The sequence below is a fragment of the Lithobates pipiens genome, unplaced genomic scaffold, assembly GCF_037356315.1.
Source record: "Lithobates pipiens isolate NorthernLeopardFrog02 unplaced genomic scaffold, aLitPip1_a1.2 Scaffold_18, whole genome shotgun sequence".
Lineage (NCBI taxonomy): Eukaryota > Metazoa > Chordata > Amphibia > Anura > Ranidae > Lithobates > Lithobates pipiens.
Window position 1 is genome coordinate 171,140,766 of NW_027507758.1, and position 19,870 is coordinate 171,160,635.

Consider the following 19,870-nt stretch of genomic DNA (forward strand, 5'->3'; position numbering starts at 1 on the left):
CTTGCAATTATTATGATATCATTTTTTGCATAAAAAATAAAGGTAAATATCAGATGACTTACTGCTATGAATTCCAAATTATTTTTTGCACTTACCCATGAACTGATTTTCATACATACATGTCTGTGCAAAGCTAGGACACAAGAGTAAACGTGTAGAGTAGCAACCTATAAAAGTTTTCACAGTTGTAAAAAAAAAAGTTATTATGAAACAGAGCCATACCAAGGCAAAAAAAATTGGACTGAATGTTTATTAGTAGTATAAAATTACAACACATACTATCCAGCATAATTTCAAACTCCCAGTCCTCACACTAGACCTACAGCTAGGACCAGATCCTAAAGCAAACACGTGTAAGATCTATAACTAAAGCTTATTGTCCTGCCAGGTTGACTTTAAACTTTGCAAGAATTTCCTCTCTCGTGCCTTGCTGTGTCTTTCTTCTATATTTATTCAATATTTGCTAAGGTACTGTGCTCAGGGGACCTGGCTTTAATTGTCAAAGGCTTAGAAAGAAATCCTGACAAGGGAGAGGGTAGAAAGTGGGAGGGAGTGAAAATTTAAAAGAGGACTGCCTTATACAGCAGCTAAATCAAAGTGAGGAACTGAGAGTGTGTCAGGGCAGTCTGCCTTCTACTGTGGGGAGAGATCAATGGACATGTTTGATTAGCCTGTGTAAGGAGCAGCAAGGGACTTTAGGCTTGCTAACTTTATTGGACCATCAAATATATTACTAGCTGATTTTGGACACATTTAGGACTGTCATAACTGTGCAGGATATTGAGAACAAGAGAGAATTATCCTTCTTTCTCATCTTAGTTAAAGGTAAGAAACTTTTTTACTTGTTCATGTTCACATAGCTTCTGCTATATAGATGTTATACCTGTATGCAGAATCGTTTCTGCAGGTCTGCTATAGCTACAGACAGTCTGGAACAGCTGGCTGCTGCAATCATTTGAATGCGTTTTATCAGGCAGATAATGTGGGAAAGAAGTAGTACTCTGGGAGAACTGGGGAGTTATTTGTGCTTGTTTGCTGTAAAACCACAGTGGGAACTGACATTCCCCCTGACTGGTTATACTCTAATCTCATTTCATCCTTTTTTTCATCCATTAAGCAGACTCTTGTGATCTACAAAGTAGTTTGACATATTTATCACTTAGAATAGTGAGGGCTTTGTAAAACTGTATAGATAGTAAATGTTATATTCCTATTATTTTTTTTTATGGCAAATCTTGTATACAGGTGGAAGTGGTGCATACAAAAAAGGCTTGACTGTGGGTTGCCACTTTCTCTGCTTCATGTGTACCGAGATAGATAGATAGATAGATAGATAGATAGATAGATAGATAGATAGATAGATGGACAGATAGACAGGTGAATGGATGGATGGGAAGATGGATGGGAGAGCGAAAAAAAGAGAAAAATAGATAGATAGATAGATAGATAGATAGATAGATAGATAGATAGATAGATAGATAGATAGATAGATAGATAGAGATACTGGGTGAGACAGATAGATAGATAGATAGATAGATAGATAGATAGATAGATAGATAGATAGATACATACATACATACATACATACATACATAAAGGATGGATGGACAGGTGGGGAATTGGTATATATATATATATATATATATATATATATATATATATATATATATGAGGTGGTTGTATGACTGCTACATTTTAAACACTCAAAGAGGCTTTATTTTTATCTGTGGGAAGATCATATGTATTTCATAACAATCCTACTTTAGTTTGTTTAGTTTGCAAGCTTGACATACTATATATATATATATATATATATATATATATATATATATATATATATATATATATATATATATATATATATATGAGAGAGAGATAGAGGGGGAGTTGGAGATAGCTAGATAGATGTGGTGTAATGAAAAAAAAGATACATATTTTTAAAGAATGTAAGCTTTTACTCTTGTTGGCAATATTAGTCTTGTTGGTGCATATTGGCAATATTTTAGGTAGTCAGATAATTACTATGAAAGAGGAAGCCACAGATACCATTTAATACACAAGCTTGCTGAGATATTTAGATACTCCCCAGATGTTGCATAAATTGTACATAATGCTTGTAATGGACAGAAAACACGACAGTATTTCATACACCTTATTGCCTCAGCTGAGAATGCAGGACAAGGAAATAATGAATCCATCACAGCTGCTCATCATTCCACCAACAGATTCGATTTATGAAAGATTTTGAAAATTTGACAAGGGTTGAACTAGTATGGACATGAAGCAAATGCCTTCAGCAAGTAGTTTGAAGTAAGAGAGCTTGGAACAGTAAGAAAGAACTCTGTAGCTGAGAGCTCTGTCAAGCTATACAAAGTGAAGATTACAGTTCAAGAGCAGAAACACTTTGGCAACAGTTCTATATTAAACCAAATTCCCATCTTAAATAACACTCATACGGGAACATTAGAGGAGGTATTATTTTCAAATAGAGTACCCTGTGCCTACCTGTCTGATTGTGATGACTGCTACATTTTAAACACTCAAAGAGGCTTTATTTTTATCTGTGGGAAGATCATATGTATTTCATAACAATCCTACTTTAGTTTTTAAGCTTGACATACTTTTTGATCACAAGGAAGTCAAAATTGGTTTAAGGGACTTGGCGTAGTCAAGGCGTCTTTTCAGTACAAACTCAATAAATGGTATAACAAGCTGTCAGAATAATACATTGATGCTTTGTAATGATGAGCATATTTAACCTAGTACCAATCTTGAAAGCCTTGATAAGTTATCTGTATTCACGCTGATTGGTCTGTTTGTCACCATCGGCTAAAAGGTAAGATTATAAAGATTCAGTAAAGGTCTATACAGCTAGTAAAAGTTATCCAGACTCTCCACTGATAGCATAGGTACAGTGAAGGCACAAAACCTCCAGCAAGACCTTTTCAAGTCATTTTATCGTAGCAGCTACAACTGATATTTTGGTTGGAAAAATTATTTGAAGCCATTTTAAATGGATCTTCTTCTGAAAAAAACCCTCCCTAAGAGATAACAAGCATATGCAAAAATTCTGTACATGACGGCCATATCTGGTAGATTCAAATTTATATTCATTGCTAATGTTTTAGCAATCCTTTGTATGTTCTTTTGCACAAAATTATACCTACAGGTGACAGGTTGCCTTTAGGAAGATGCCATCAAGCTGAACCACACACTGGCTTATTATAACCTAAAAAGAAAGATCTCTGTATCCGGATTCCTATTTCTACCCACCTAATGCATTCAGGGCACAGAGGTCCTATTCTTTCCATGAGATTCTTTATGTAATTTTTACCCTACAGATAATGCTCAACTCACTCCATCAGTCTCCTCGCGCATCACTAACTTACTAACAGATATATCTGTATGGATGTCACACCACTTCCTCAAACTCAACTTGTCCAAAATCAAACTTATAATATTTCCTCCCCCACGTGCCTCTTCCCCTGATTTTTCTGTCAAGAGCAATGGCACAACCATCCACACATCCCCACATGTCAGCGTGCTAGGTGTTATCCTGGACTCTGAACTCTCCTTTCGGCCCCACATGCAATCACTTACCAAAGCTTGCCGCCTCTACCTCTGCAACATCTCTAAACTACGTCCCTTTCTAACCAATGAAACCACAAAGCTCCTGGTTATCTCTCTGCTTGACTACTGCAACACCCTCCTCATTGGCTTACCTTTAAATAGACTATCCCCCTTCAGTCCACCATGAATGCTGCTACCAGACTCATCCACCTTACAAACTGCACCGTGTCTGCTACCCCTCTCTGCCAATCCCTCCATTGGCTGCCACTTGCTCAACAAATTAAATTCAAAATACTAACAATAAGTTACAAAGCCATCCACAACTCCGCCCCCAGTTACATCACTAGCCTAGTCTTAAAATACCAACCTAATTGCCCTCTTCGTTCCTCCCAAGACCTCCTGCTCTCTAGCTCCCTCATCACCTCCTCCCATATCCGCCTCCATGACTTCTCCCGAGCCTCGCTTACCCTCTGGAATTTGCTACCCCAATCTGTCAGACTGTCTCCAGATTTATCCACTTTTAGGCGATCCTTGAAAACTTTCCTCTTCAGAGAAGCCTATCCTGCCTCCATCTAACAACTGCACTATTTTCTCCATTAGCTCATCCCCCACAGCTATTACCCTTTTTGTATAACTTAACCCTCCCTCCTAGATTGTAAGCTCTAACGAACAGGGCTCTCTGATTCCCCCTGTATCGAATTGTATTGTAATTGTACTGTATGCCATAATGTTGTAAAGCGCTCCATCAACTGTCGGCGCTATATAAATCCTGTATAATAATAATAAAAATAATAATAATAATAATAATGCAGTAAGTAGTACATATGAATAATGGTAGGAATCCTAGAACTAGGAACTCTATAACCTCTTACTGCTTGATTCTCCAAGATAATTCTGAAAACACTAGTGTCATCCAAAAATAGATCAGCAATGGGTGGTATGCCAAACCTTTAAATAGTTTACTCTAAACTAATTTTTGTTACCCATTAATATGCTGACAATACCAAGATTCATATGTTTAATTTGTATGATTTTTAAGTTGATATTCCTACTAAAGTCAGGCAGCTAAACACAAATCTGTTATCTAAACACAAATCTGATATATATATTCATATCCCTTGAAATTATTTTTGCATTTTTTTACAAAAAGTGTGGCAAACATGCGGAAGAAGGTGCTCTGGTCAGATGAGACCAAAATGTTACTTTTTGGCCTAAAAGCAAAACGCTAACTGCACATCCCCTGTGGGGATGCTGTTGTTTAGCAGGGACAGGGAAGCTGGTCAGAGTTGATGGGAAGATGGATGGAGCCAAATACAGGGCAATCTTACAAGAAAACCTGTTAGAGCCTGAAAAAGACTTGAGACTGGGGCAGAGGTTCACCTTTCAGCAGGACAATGGCCCTAAACATACAGCCAGAGCTACAATGGAATGGTTTAGATAAAAGCATATTCATGTGTTAGAATGGCCCGCTCAAAGTCCAGACCTAAATTCAATTGAGAATCTGTGGCAAGACTTGAAAATTGCTGTTCACAGATGCTCTCCTTCCAGTCTGATAGAGCTTGTGCTATTTTACAAAGAAGAATGGGCAAAAAGTTCACTCTCTAGATGTGCAAAGCTGGTAGAGACATACCCAAAAAGACCTGCAGCTGTAATTACAGCGATAGGTGGTTCTACAAAGTATTGGCTCACGGGGCTGAATACAAATTCACGCCACACTTTTCAGATATTTACTATATCTATTTACAATATTTTGTAAAAAAAATTGAAAACTATTTATGTTCCACTTTGTATTGGTCTATCACATAAAATCCCAATCAAATAAATTTACATTTTGGTTGTAACATGACAAAATGTGGAAAATGTCAAGGGGTATGAATACTTTTTCAAGACACTGTACATATTCTTTGCCAAATGATTTTTAATTCTGTTCAACCAGCCTTGTAATTCCATAAACGTCTTCTAGTCATCATAGACAGGTCCTTGATCTCCACTGCAGCAGTACAGCTTGGTCAAAACACACGCCCAACCTACTGATTGGACAATATAGGAGCAGCAACACACTGATGAGGCCATCTGTCTGCTCAAACTGTTTACCTTTGCCAGAGGTTTATTGCTACCACATATTATATGCACTGCAGCGGAGCTGGTCAGAGTTCTGAAGCTTCCCATTCTAGTTTCAGTGCTGCTGTACAGGGGAAACAGCCTATACAATATTCCCATTAGATGCATATAAACATTAATTTCATATTTGTAATGAATGCATACCTGTATGAATTGGTGTTTTACATCTACATTCTCCAGCTAATCTAGTAACTTTTTCAAGCAACTACCTGCATGCACAATCTTCCTAGTATAGTAGGGGACTAACTTCCTCTCCTTAGTATGTTACAGGCCAGCCTTTTTCAACCAGAGTGCCCAAGCACGCTGGGGTACCTTGATGTATCGTTAGGGGTGCCTTGGCAAAATGCCTAAAAATTGGCCAAAAATTGTATACAAGTCAGTGAGTGGAACAATTCTGCCTTTTAGTTACACTTAGCCACAGAGTTTTTTTGTGCACCAATACAACCTTCTAGCTGCCAGTGTCCTCAATGACATCATCAGTTAATAAGGAGGATGACAGTTGCCTGCACAGAATCCTTGTTTGACCCATCCCAGCCCATCTCCAGCGCTGCAGTAACATTATCTGAGTGATGGAGAAAAATTATGGGAGAAGAGAAACATAGGATTACTAGTCAGTACCAGTGTTGAAAAGTGTATTTGCTTTGGACGAATAAATCACCTCTAACGTTGGGTGTCCTACATGTGTGGATGTTGTTGTATTATGTAAAACTATTAGAATAGTTTTTACATTTTACAATAGGGTGCTTCTAGACTGTCCATAATTTGAAAGGGTGCCTTGACTGAAAAAAGGTTGAGAAACACTGTCATAGACAGTGGTGTTGCTCATTGACTTCATAGTAGTGAAGAATCACGGCATTGCCCTCCTTATTACCGGAAAGCACAAAGACGTTAAAAAAAAACCTTGCGCAACTTACATGCCTATGAGCTGTTAATATGTATTTATAAAATGTATCCATTTTCTAGATTTTATTAAAAATATAATTTTTATGCTTTTCATTTCTGAGAAAGTGTTTTCATATCAAATTGAAACCAATAATTTGCCCTAGATGTATTTGCTTGAACTGTTTGTTGTTGCTACATGAATCGTTATGCATTCCAATGCTATATGAAATTATTTTTCTTGCCTTTATTATATTTATTCCAGAGAGATACAGTAAGTAAATTATAATGAACAGTTTGTAGTAAAGAAGCAAATCAGCTAATGTAAATATGTTCGAGAGAGAGTTTGACAGAGAGATAATTTGGCATATATGCCTGATTTAAAATAATCTGTATTTGAGAAAAGTACTGCAAACAACCCGTATATGGTCCTAAAAAAATATTCAGTAGTTGGTGAAATATAGTTAGGTACTGCTGGCTAGGGATGAGCCGAACACCCCCCGGTTCGGTTCGCACCAGAACTTGCGAACGACCCCCGCGTTCGGTACGAACGTTAGAACCCCATTGCAGTCTATGGGACTCGAACGTTCGAATTGGAAAGTGCTAATTTTAACGGCTAATATGCAAGATAGTGTCCTAAAAAGGGTTTGGGGACCTGCCTCCTGCCTCAGGGGACATGGGTCACTGCAAAAAAAAGTTTTAAAAACTGCCGTTTTGGCGGGAGCACTGATTTTAATGACGATTAAAGTGAAAAAAAAAAAGTGAAATATTCCTTTAAATATGGTGCCTGGGGGGTGTCTGTAGTATGCCTGTGAAGTGCCACGTGTTTCCCGTGTTTAGAACAGTCCCTGCACAAAATGACATTAAACGGAAATAACACCATTTAAAACTGCTTGCGGTTTTAATGTTATATCTGGTTCCTGCAATATGGTTGAAAATCATTGAGAAACATGGCATGGGTAGCCCTCCCTGCCCATTACCAGCCTATTTGGGTCTGGTACGCATATTAAGGGGAACCCCGTACCCATATTAAAAAAAGGAAATGCGTGTGGCCCCCAGGCCCTATATACTCAGAACAGCAGTATACAGGCGGTGCAAACAAGACAGGGACTATGTAGGTTTGTTGTGTTAATTTGAATCTGTTTGTCATTTTCAACCGGTACATTTTTAAAGTGTAGCTCCAGTCAAAAAAACTATCTTTAAGCTTTTTGGAAAACATAGGGAAGGGTTATCACCCCTGTATAATTTGTTTTGTCGTCTATCTTTTTTCATCTCACTTGCTGCTGTCTCCTTGCGTTTGCAAGTAGGAGATGTTTGTAAGTTGGATGTTTGAAAGTAGGGGCCTGCCCTATATTATAGCGGTATGTACTGGGTACAGAGCACGCAGACAGCACGCACTATCTCCTAACACTACTGACTGCAAGCTCTATTATTAACCACTTGTTAGCCCAATGTTTGCATAAAGTGAAAGATGAAGTTATGCTGAGTAAATAGATATCAAACATGTCACTCTTCAATATTGCACATGCCCGTGGAATGGCGCCAAACGTCGCTACTTAAAAAATCCCCATAGGCGACGCTTTAATTTTTTTTTTACTGGTTACATGTTTTGAGTTGCAGAGGAGGTCTAGGACTAGAATTATTGCTCTCGCTCTAACATTCTCGGCGATACCTCACATGTGTGGCACATGCGAGCACATGGGGACATGGGCGCTTTAATTTTTATTTTATTTTTTTATTGTTCATTTTACTTTATTTATGTTAGTTTGACATTTTTTTCCCCAAAAATATATTTTTGATCACTTTTATTCCTATTACAAGAAATGTAAACATCCCTTGTAATAGGAATATGGGGTGACAGGTCCTCTTTACAGTGAAATCTGGGGGGTCAATATGACCCCACATCTCACCTCTAGGCTGGGAAGCCTGAAATAAAAAATAAAAAAAATATTCTGGCTTTGATCGTACTGGCGAGTTGGTAGAAGCACCGGAGGGCGGTGAGGGGTGGGGGGCGTCTATGGCTGGGTATTTCAGGGTATCACCGAGTATGGCTGGGTATCTCTGAGTATGGCTGGGTATGGCAATTTATGGCAGGGTATTACAGAGTATTGGCGGGGTATTGGCGGGGTACTACAGAGTAATAGCAGGGTACTGCAGAGTATTGGGGGGTACTACAGAGTAATGGCAGGGTACTGCAGAGTAATGGCGGGTACTGCAGAGTAATGGCGGGTACTGCAGAGTATTGGGGGGTACTGCAGAGTAATGGGGGTTACTGCAGAGTAATGGGGGGTACTGCAGAGTAATGGCAGGGTACTGCACTGCAGAGTAATGGCAGGGTACTGCAGAGTATTGGGGGTACTGCAGAGTAATGGCGGGTACTGCAGAGTAATGGCGGGTACTGCAGAGTATTGGGGGGTACTGCAGAGTAATGGGGGTTACTGCAGAGTAATGGGGGGTACTGCAGAGTAATGGCAGGGTACTGCAGAGTATGCACTGGTATTGCAGAGTATTGGCAGGGAATTGAGGGGTTAAATTCGGTGAGCAGCGATGTGGGCACTGCAGATGCAGCCCACATCGCTGCTGACACCGATCTCTTTCCCCTCCGCTGTACCGATCGGTACAGAGAGGGGAGGGAGGAACAGGCGTCATAACATGACACCGGTTTGTTTCCAAGTGATCACTCCGTCATTTGACGGAGCAATCACGTGGTAAACGGCCGCTATGAGCGGCCGTTTACCGTGATCCGTGATGCGACCCGGCGGTCACGGATGCTCTCGAGTGCGCACACCTCGGGGCACGCGAGAGCAGAATTCTGGGAGGCCGTTAATTAACGGCCTCTCAGAGTTAAACAACCCCCCTGAAGCCGTTAATCGGCAATGGGCAGTTGTTAAGTGGTTAAAGCTAGATCACTAGCTATATAGGTGAGGTGAATATAGTGGTGTATACTGCAGTCAGGGCACAGACAACAACCACTACACAGCAGCAAGATAGGAAATCAGCCAAAAACGATTGGTGTGTACTGTGTTGAAGGTACACAGAACACCCACTGCTTCAGATGCTAAGTAACACACTACACGAGGCCGCCTCAAAGGCGGCCTTATATAGTGTGGGGCGTGCACTACACAGCCTGAGCTATGATTGGCCACAGGCAGGATGCCTGTGGCCAATCATGGCTCTCCTCGCTGCCGGCGCTGCGATTGGCCAAGCATGCGGGGTCACAGTGCATGCTTGGCCAATCATGGGGCAGCAATGCACTGCGCCACCGCAGTGCATTGTGGTCCGCGCGCGCGTCACTCGAATTTTGACGCGAACGGCCCAAACGTTCGGAATTCGCCGAACGGCCGAACAGCCAATGTTCGAGTCGAACGTACGTTCGACTCGAACACGAAGCTCATCCCTACTGCTGGCTACAAATTAACATAGTCACTTTATGAAAATAATCACTAGTGTAATAATGGTTGCTGTACACACATCCGCATTACATTGTATTGATTGTACTTGAATAGAACATGCAGTGGTCCATTGGTAGAAGTCTTATTTTCGCTAAATTGCCCTACTGGAAAAATGTTCAAATGCAATAAAATTGCAGACATGACATTACTGCAGTCCAGTTATCAGTGAACATGTGTCCTAACAGACAGACTTAATAAATAAATGTTTTTACCACTTCATCCTGTAGTCACATATATACTGTGTAATTGTAACTTGTGACACCTGCCTGGCCACTATAAGAAAATGTCTAAAGTAGTGTCTAAGCAATGAACCTGAGTTCCTTTGATTTTCCTTCCTAAAGTAATACTATTGTCTTCCTTGTCATTTGACCCCAACTGCTATTCAAACAATCTGGGAAAGCAAAGAGTTATTCTGCTTGTCTTGTGTTTTTAAAAAGATCTACGTCCACCTGAATAAAGACCTCCAAGACTGCTTATTTGCCATCTCTTTTGCAAGTTAAATTCCAATTGTAAAGCCAATTTTTGTTTTTGCATGTCTGGTGCTGGAGCAAGAAAATGAAATGGTTCACTGTATTTGCTATAGACAAACTACCATAACATTTGAAGCACTTTACAAAATGAATATTAGACCTGGAATTCAAAAACAGTGTGAATGAGACGAGTCTCCTTATTATCCATAGACTCTTCTTGGTCATTGTTGATACGTTACACCTAGGGGTAGTCATGTTTAGGCCATTATAGCTAAATTCCTTGCAAGTTTTCAAAACTGAGAACTTTACATGAGCATGCACTCATAGAAGGCTATCAACAGAGCAGGTGCAATCCACCAAAAGAATTACAAGCTTGCTATGTTTATAGTCTATGCATGTAGTGACAGTTGTACGTGATCTCCATTACAAACTTAAGAGTTTACTTTGTTTCACAGTTTTTTTCTTTCATTGATTGTTGAAAAAAGTAGGTTGAGACAGTAACATTTCATCTGTTATTAAAATAAAATAGATATATCATTAAATTAGGAAAAACGTGCAGTTAATAATGTAATAGAGTTTAAACTTTGGAACAGACACAGTGTAGCCTCAGTTAACCAAATAAGATAGCAGTTTGGCCAGTTCAGCAGGGAATTGGATAATTTACTATGGTGCACTGATTTTTGAACTGGGTTTCCTGCATTTATTTTCTGCAGCCATTTAGTAGATTGTAAAAAGATGTCTAAGATTTTATTGCATAGCTTTCAGATAGTTTTTAATATTTGGCATTTGTATCGCCAAATGTATAGCATTTGTATCATTATGGTTGTATTTAATGGGCAGATATTGTGACATTATACGCATTTTCTTAGGTTTGGGGTTAGTGTAATGCAGGGGTGTTCAACTTTTTAATCTTCTTGGGCCACATTGGAAGAAGAGGAATTGCATTGGGCCACACATAAAATACACTAACAATAAGGATAGCTGATGAGTTGAAAAAATCAGGCAGATCAAACGTGAACGATCACTGATATAGGAAATGTACCTACCTGAGCAATAAAACTTAAAACTTTTTTGCAATATTTTTTATTGTAAAAGTAAGAGGGCAACATAAAACTAGTGCAATATTTGACACTGTTTTTTGTCAAACTAACAAATCAATATCTGGTCCGATGGATGTATTAGCAATTCTCAATTAATTCGTAAGGCGCTCATCCAATATTTTGGTACTAATTTTGCTCTTCCCATGCTTCATCCTTGAAAGTAGTTGCTCACAGATATAGATGCTCCTGAAAACTGATGACATGAATGTTGGGATTGTGAAGTGTGGGATATTTTTCTTTGGGTAGATAAAACTTGTAAAGGTTCAGTAAAGTGAAAATGTTAAATTTTTCTGCATGTGATTGCTTTTTTTACAAATTCCCAAAATATTTTTAAGTAAGTTTACAATTTTGTGTTGTGCCATATTCATAGCTGTCTTGGGCCACAGGTTGTACACCCCTGGTGTTATGGGTTAGGTTGATGTTAGGAGTTTGGTTTAGGGGTTATGTTAGCATTAATTCTTAAAAAGTGATTGTTATAGCTATCAGTGTCTCAAATGAGCAACACGTGTGATTAAACCTGTGTACTAAAAATGTGATTGCTGATATGTCTGGGGCCGCAAAACCAAAAATACACAAATAAAAAAAAAAAACACCTAATTTTAAAAAGCCAAAAATGTACACACCAGTAGGCAATTTTCTGCTCAGTATGATTACACCGCCTTAATAAAAGACAGGAAGAGTACACTCTGATTAGGTATACACCCTCTTCTGATTGACAGATTGCTTGCTTATAACTGAAAGGAGGAGAGCGATCACTCCTCAATTCTTGCCCTTTGGTCATGGAACACTTAACTCACTTCTAATATCCTTATAAATTACTATGGGAGGTTATTATCCTCGTATATATTTCCAAAACTTGTGAGAGTCTGTCAGAAATGTATATACGTAAAAAAAAAAAAAAATCACTTATCTGATCTCCTAATCAGATTCTCATCTTCAATGGCTGCAATTTACCAGACTGTGTGAGCCCCAGTCATCTTTCTAAAATAATATTTATCCTTTGCATCTTAAATCAATTTTACACCATAATATCACCCTTTACTGGAAAAAGGATTGTACCTCGTCTATAGTTGGATGGGTCGACATCCTTAATGATATGATGGTCATGGAGGAGCTACAGGCGAAAGTTGACGACAGGTATGACAAATTCGTCACACTGTGGTCCATATGGCGCCACCACTCAGCCTCGGAAGACTTCCTAGGTGGTCTTCGCTCATGAGGTGAATTGTGCTGGGATGTTGATTTGAATGCTATCTGGAGGGTTAAACTGATCAGACTTCGGACCTTTTTGTTGCCCATACATATCAAAATTTTACCAGCTTTTCTCCTTACCTACGGGTTGACCCTTGCCAGCTGTTAGAGCGCTACTATGAGATTGACATTGGGGGTTGACACGGATTGCTGAAGTCATGCCACAAGACGTTTGTTATTTGTTATATGTTTTGTTAACTGTTACAAGGTTATGGGCCCTAAGACCACTGATAATGTTACCGTCAGTAATCACACATGCCACAGAGCCACGGGGGCCCCTACCTTGCTACCTTGCTCTCAAATACTTACCTTCTCTAGGGTTTCTATCTACCTTTACTTTTCCCTTTCCCCCTCCCCACCCCCCCCCCTCCCCGCCCTCCCTGACAGCCTACCTCTTCCTCTATCAGGGATAAAAGATAGAAGTTAAAATGTAATGTTACACATAAGGTTCTGACATACTTATGTACCTTGATACTTGTGTATTTTTGTAATTTTGTATCACTGAACTTTCATTGATCTTGCAAATAAAAATATATTCAACCTTAAATCAATTTTACCTTGTATGCCTGCTGTTTAAGACTTGATTTTAGGAAATATCACAACAAATTTTTAATAATAATATAATAGTAGTATTGCTTGGGTGTGTGTGTGAGGACTGGAAAGATTTGTGTTCAGCATTACATATCACATGTACTACATTGAGCTAGACATTAAAAGATTGTTTTCCAATCTTTAAGAAAAGTATATATTCGCTTTTAGGAGCCAGGGTTATGTTAAATACTTATTTGCAATGCTTCCCTTCGAATTTGGAGGACTCTTAGCTATCAAGGACCTGGGTTGAGGACCATTTGCCCCATATTAACAGCTGTGAATTTGGCCACATATTCATTAACTGGATTTAGAAGACATATAACTAAAATTTATTAAAGTGTCAGTCCACCCAAAAGTGATATTTCAGTGTCGTTTTGTGGACCCCCTGCCATAATTCCATATTCTGTTCCCATTTATCTCAATGTTTTTGCATGTTCTCAGCCACCTTTGCATATTACCTATTTGCATAAACCAGTTGCATCATCCATTACATAAAAAATAATAATAAAACAACTCAACAGAGATAGTGGGAACCCCTCATAATGACCACAGAAGGTATGCAGGCCGAAAAAATTAATAGAGACCTGAACTTAAACAGTGAGATATGCTATCCTATAAAGAAACATCTAGAAATGTTAATAAGCAGTAACCTGAACATTAGATTTTGTTTTAATTCCTACTGAAAAAAAAAGCTCTGGTTTCCTGTCATGTGACTGTGCATAGGGACTAATGTTATGTTACCTCATAGCCACACATGGAACAAAATTAGGCCAGTTCAGTAAGGACCAGAAAAATTTTGATTCATGTATCGGCAGGGAGGCTGTACAGAAGTTGGTCTACCAATCAACTTCTGTACAACCGCCCTGTCTGATTTTTGACACTCGATAAACCCTGCTGGCTACAATAACTTGGTAGTAGGATTCCCTCACCCACCTTAAATGTGTGGATGAGGGAATCAAATCCATTTTTTCATTCAACCCACTGGTTAAACAAAAAAGTTGACTCATCTATGGGCTGCTTAAGACACTGTTAGCTCTGACTACTAACTTTATGAGATTTGGATGGAGTGAGATGTTTGATATCACTACCATGCTGCTCACGGTTTTCCTTAGGGCTTGATGGAGAGAAAGCTATATCTGAGGACTTGCAGTACAAGGATCACCCTGCTTTTTTTTCACTCATTCAGTGGACCTGTGATTCTTTGACATCTATTGCGGCTGCTTGATCATTACTCCACCAGCCATCATATCACGAGTCATTGGGGGACAGCTATGTAATGAGCAATCAAAGTCCACCTTTTTTATCAAGATGCCCACATTTCACACAGAAACACAATGGGTATGGAGCTATGGTAACAATGGTGACTATCCCTTTGCCCTTTACTTTTTTGGCTACATCTTTCAATATCCAGGACCTTTTTAGTGCTGAGATATCACCAATGAGGTTCCATAAGAGTAATGCAAGACAAAAAGGTGCTTTAGCTCTCTATCATCTATCATTACTGGAATACAAGTATTGGAAAATGACAGTTGAAACCAAGTTTGAATAGATAGAATATAGATAGTTTGAGTCTTTCAGCTGTGTGAAAAATCATGTTTATGTGTTGTAATAATCAGCAGTGTAACTTTCGCCATAATAAACTATGAGGCACTGAGGAGGCCTGGTCTTGGACAGTAAAAATTGCCTTGTGACAATTGAAAGTGATCCAGCTTCTTTAGTTCCTTTTGCCAGTGAGTAGGAAAGAAGCAGTTCTGCTGGCTGCCAATGCCAAGGAGGAGCTTGACTGCTGCAGACTGATGCCCTTCCTAAGGGTTTCTGTATGTTAGTAGTAAACAGATCAAACAGATCAGAACAGTTCCTGGCCACCAATGTTAATGAGGCAGGGCATTTACGAAATGCAAAGTTTACTGACCACCGATGCAAGGGGAATTATTATTTGTCCTGACAGACCACTTGCAACATAAATGATAGGCAAAAGGCCAACAATAAAAAAGGGGCAATTTTATCAACTGTAAAATAAGCTATTGGTCACTAATAGAAAATACTGAGGGCATGAGCCAGTCAAAATTTTGGTATGGGGTCCCATTATTTTGGTAATAATAATATTTAAAAATATAAAATTAATACTACAAACACTGCTTACTATATATGCGTAGCAATTTACCCAGTAAAGTGCAAGTATACTCATTCTGTGCAAATTAGACAAAAAAATTATATTATTAGGTTAGTGGCCAAATTAGGTATTTTACATTTTATATCAATAAAAACAGTCAACCAGCACAGGAAAGAGCTTAATATGTTTTTTCCCCATTCGCACAAAACAAATGTACATATATTTTAACTGGCCAATTTTTTTTTTTTTATAATACACCCTTGAGTCATCGCTAAATACAATTCATGTATCACCCTCTTTGCACTAATTCAATAGCCACATCTGTAACATAAGCTACAGTCTAATTCTATTTTTCAATATTTTTTTGAAAATTATAAAAAGTGTTTTGTGTAATTGCAATAGAATACTCCAAGATCAAAGGGCTTTTAGTGGTATCTTTTATCAAAACATATAGCATAACAGCCAGTATGATGATTAGCAGGGATTATGCTTTTCAGGATGCAAACCACAAAACCATACTCTGGGAATTAAAATAGCCTGAGGGCCTTCCTGTAACTGCCTGGTGGATGGTGAAAATTTACGTTTGCATTCTTGATCAGTTACAACAAACACCATGTTATAAAATTGTCAACAACAAAGAATCAAAGATGCCATTTTGGCTGATGGGAATTGTCCCACTGAGATTATTTCTGAACAATATGAAAGCTTCATAAAAAAATATTTTTTTAAGATGCCTATAGACATAAGATAACCAGATCAGGCAATGATTTCATGTCTGTTGGGTGAAGCAAACACCTGCTGGTCAACCACTCCAAAGAGAACCTCAACAGGACAGTTGTTCTTGTTGCCAGTTCTCAGATGATGTAGCTGTATTAGTTTTATTTTTTCAAGCTTCATTTTTAACTGATGATCCTTCCAGTAATACATTTGCAGTCCTTGAGTTAAAAAACTTACTCACTGTATTGTTTCTATGAAGATGCAGCATTGTCACCCTAGAACAGGACTACAGAACCCCCTACTCTTCTCCATAATATGAAAGGGGGTTCTGTAGCCCTTGGGGATAATTCTGTACAATGTAACTGATAACACCACAGGATACGCAGAGAGTTGAGTAAAGCTGGCCATACACTAGTAGAATTTGATTAAAAATGCACACAATTTCCTAATTGTTGACAGGATCAAATCAGCATTAGCTTCAAGCACATTGATGAGAAAATTTGAAGGGGGAGAATTAATTTTTTTTCTTAATTTAATTAATTTCTAACAATGTATGTGGCTTTCATTTGGCAAAATTCATTCCAAAATCAATTAGGCCCCTTTCACACTGGGGCGAGAGCGGCATTGGCGGTAAAGCGGCAATATTTTTAGTGCCCATTTAAGGTTGTTTTAGCAGCGTTATTCGGCGCAGTTTTAACCCCCGCTAGCTGACAAAAAAAGGTTAAAACCACCCGCAAAACGCTGCTGCAGCGGCGCTTTGCCAGCGGTATAGCCACACTGCCCCACTGATTTCAATGGGTAGGAGCGGTGAATACACTGCTCCTTCACTGCTCCAAAGATGCTGCTAGCAGGACTTTTTTCACCGTCCTGCTAGCTCACCTCTCCAGTGTGAAAGCCCTCCGGCTGTGGGATCCTGTATTGGTGATCTATATGTATATAGCCCCCGGGGGTATGGGAAGGTAATAAGTATGACAAGCCTGTTATATGCCAAGTGGAAGGTAACTAGTGCTGGGGCTCCTGGAAAGGGATCGCAAACTGTAGATCAATACATAAAGCCTCTAAGTTCATGTATTCCAGAGATGCTTATGCTGTGGCCCAATGAAGATGCATGGACTATACTTCTATTGCTTTATGTAAGTCCTGCGAAGAATAGATACAGCTCTGCATCAAATGATGACCACTAAATACATGCACCCAAGTTGCTGTTGAAATAGCTACTGAACACTGATGGGCAGTAGATCATTGGCCCCAGGTTATGTGTGCTGTATTGAATACACTGACATCCATGTGTCTATGTGTAACTGATGTATATATGACTATATTTGGCGTATCAGTGACTACATGAATTGGAAGAGGTGCACACCTGCAGGCATTTATTTTGAGATTTAACACTGTTTGCCTCTCAGGAACCAGCACTCAATACAGAATTATTGGGCATTACTCTTTAACCACCAACAGCTTTGGAAGGTTTTACCCCCTTTCTGACCAGGCCATTTTTTCAATACTGCAATGCATGGCTTTAACTGACAATTTAACTGATGTGTGACACTGTACCCAAATAAAATTAACATCCATTTTTTCCTCACAAATAGAGCTTTTTTTTGGTGGTATTTGATCACCCCTGTGGTTTTTCTTTCTTACGCTATAAAAAAAAAAGACTGACAATTTTGCAAAAAATCTATATATATATTTTACTTTCTGCTATAAAATATACCTAATAAAAAAATGTAAAAAATTAAATTTCTTCATCAATTTAGGTCAATATGTATTCTGCTATATATTTTGAGTAAACAAAATCCCAGTGTTGATTGTTTTTTGCGAAAAGTTATAGCGTCTATTTTATTTATTATCAGTTTATTCATTTATTTATTTTTACTAGTAATGTCAGCGATCAGCAATTTTTAGCAGGGTTGCAACATTGCGGTGGACAAATCGGACACCTAACTGACACTTTTGACACTTTTTGGGGACCAGTGACATTATTACAGTGATTATTGCTAAAAAAAATGCACTGTTACTGTACTAATGACACTGGCAAGGAAGGGGTTAACATCAGGGGTGATCAAAGGGTTAAGTGTGTCCCTAGGGGGTGCTTTCTAACTGTGAGGGATGTGCTTTGACTAAAGGAAAACAGAGATCCGTGTTTCTGCTTAGTAGAAACAGAAGATTCAATTTTCCTCTCTGGCAGAACGGTGATCTGCATTGTTTACATACAGTCAGGCCCATAAATATTGGGACATAGACGCAGTTCAAATTTTTTGGGCTCTGTACATCCCCACAATGGATTTGAAATGAAACAAGATGTGCTTTAACTGCAGACTTTCAGATTTAATTTGAGGGTATTTACATCCAAATCAGGTGAACGGTGTAGGAATTACAACAGTTTGTATATGTGCCTCCCACTTTTTAAGAGACCAAAAGTAATGGAACAGATTAACAATCATCCATCAAACTTTCACTTTGCTTAGACATCATCAGACGATGGGTTTCATCCCTGGTGATGCTCTGCCAGGCCTCTACTGCAACTGTCTTCAGTTCCTGCTTGTTCTTGGGGCATTTTCCATTCAGTTTTGTCTTCAGCGAGTGAAATGCATGCTCAATCGGATTCAGGTCAGGTGATTGACTTGGCCATTGCATAACATTCCACTTCTTTCCCTTAAAAAACTCTTTGGTTGCTTTCGCAGTATGCTCCGGGTCATTGTCCATCTGCACTGCGAAGTGTCCAATGAGTTCTGAAGCATTTTGCTGAATATGAGCAGACAATATTGCCCAAAACATTTCAGATTTCATCCTGCTGCTTTTGTCAGCAGTCACATCATCAATAAATACAAGAGAACCAGTTCCATTGGCAGCCATACATGCCCACGCCATGACACTACCACCACCATGCTTCACTGATGAGGTGATATGCTTTGGATCATGAGCAGTTCCTTTCCTTCTCCATACTCTTCTCTTCCTATCACTCTGGTACAAGTTGATCTTGGTCTCATCTGTCCATAGGATGTTGTTCCAGAACTGTGAAGGCTTTTTTAGATGTTGTTTGGCAAACTCTAATCTGGCCTTCCTGTTTTTGAGGCTCACCAATGGTTTACATCTTGTGGTGAACCCTCTGTATTCACTCTGGTGAAGTCTTCTCTTGATTGTTGACTTTGACACACATACACCTACCTCCTGGAGAGTGTTCTTGATCTGGCCAACTGTTGTGAATGGTATTTTCTTCAAGAATTCTTCGGTCATCCACCACAGTTGTTTTCCGTGGTCTTCCGGGTCTTTTGGTGTTGCTGAGCTCACTGGTGCGTTCTTTTTTTTTAAGGATGTTCCAAACAGTTGCTTTAGTTGGGCTACATGGGTGTCTTCCAATAATCACTGTGTTCTCCCAGCAGGGACGGCTTCCTGCACCCCACCGGGAGAACACAAAGGATCCGTGGGAGGAATTCCCCCATCAACACTGACAGTTGCAAGAATAAAAATTACATTGTCTATGACCTGACTCAAACCTAATTTTCCATGTAGTAGCCTGTTCATTTTGGTACACCACTTACAGCCTTAGACTATTCATAGAGCTCAGCTCACAAAGCTGCTTTTCTCTTGTTTGGTTGTTAATTC

The 19,870-nt window shown here is 39.1% G+C and overlaps 1 protein-coding gene across 9 annotated transcripts in view; it reads left to right on the forward strand.

Annotated features, from left to right (window-relative positions):
• Window positions 1–586: 586 nt before the first annotated feature.
• Window positions 587–19,870, forward strand: part of VIT (vitrin) — a 185,738-nt gene continuing 166,454 nt past the window's right edge. For 6 of the 9 annotated variants that reach the window (XM_077486380.1, XM_077486384.1, XM_077486382.1 and 3 more), the window contains exon 1: window positions 588–825. The gene's annotated coding sequence lies outside the window, so the exon portion shown is untranslated. Of the gene's footprint in view, window positions 826–19,870 lie in introns of all 9 variants that reach the window. The other 3 variants (XM_077486386.1, XM_077486387.1, XM_077486388.1) reach the window with 1 other exon arrangement.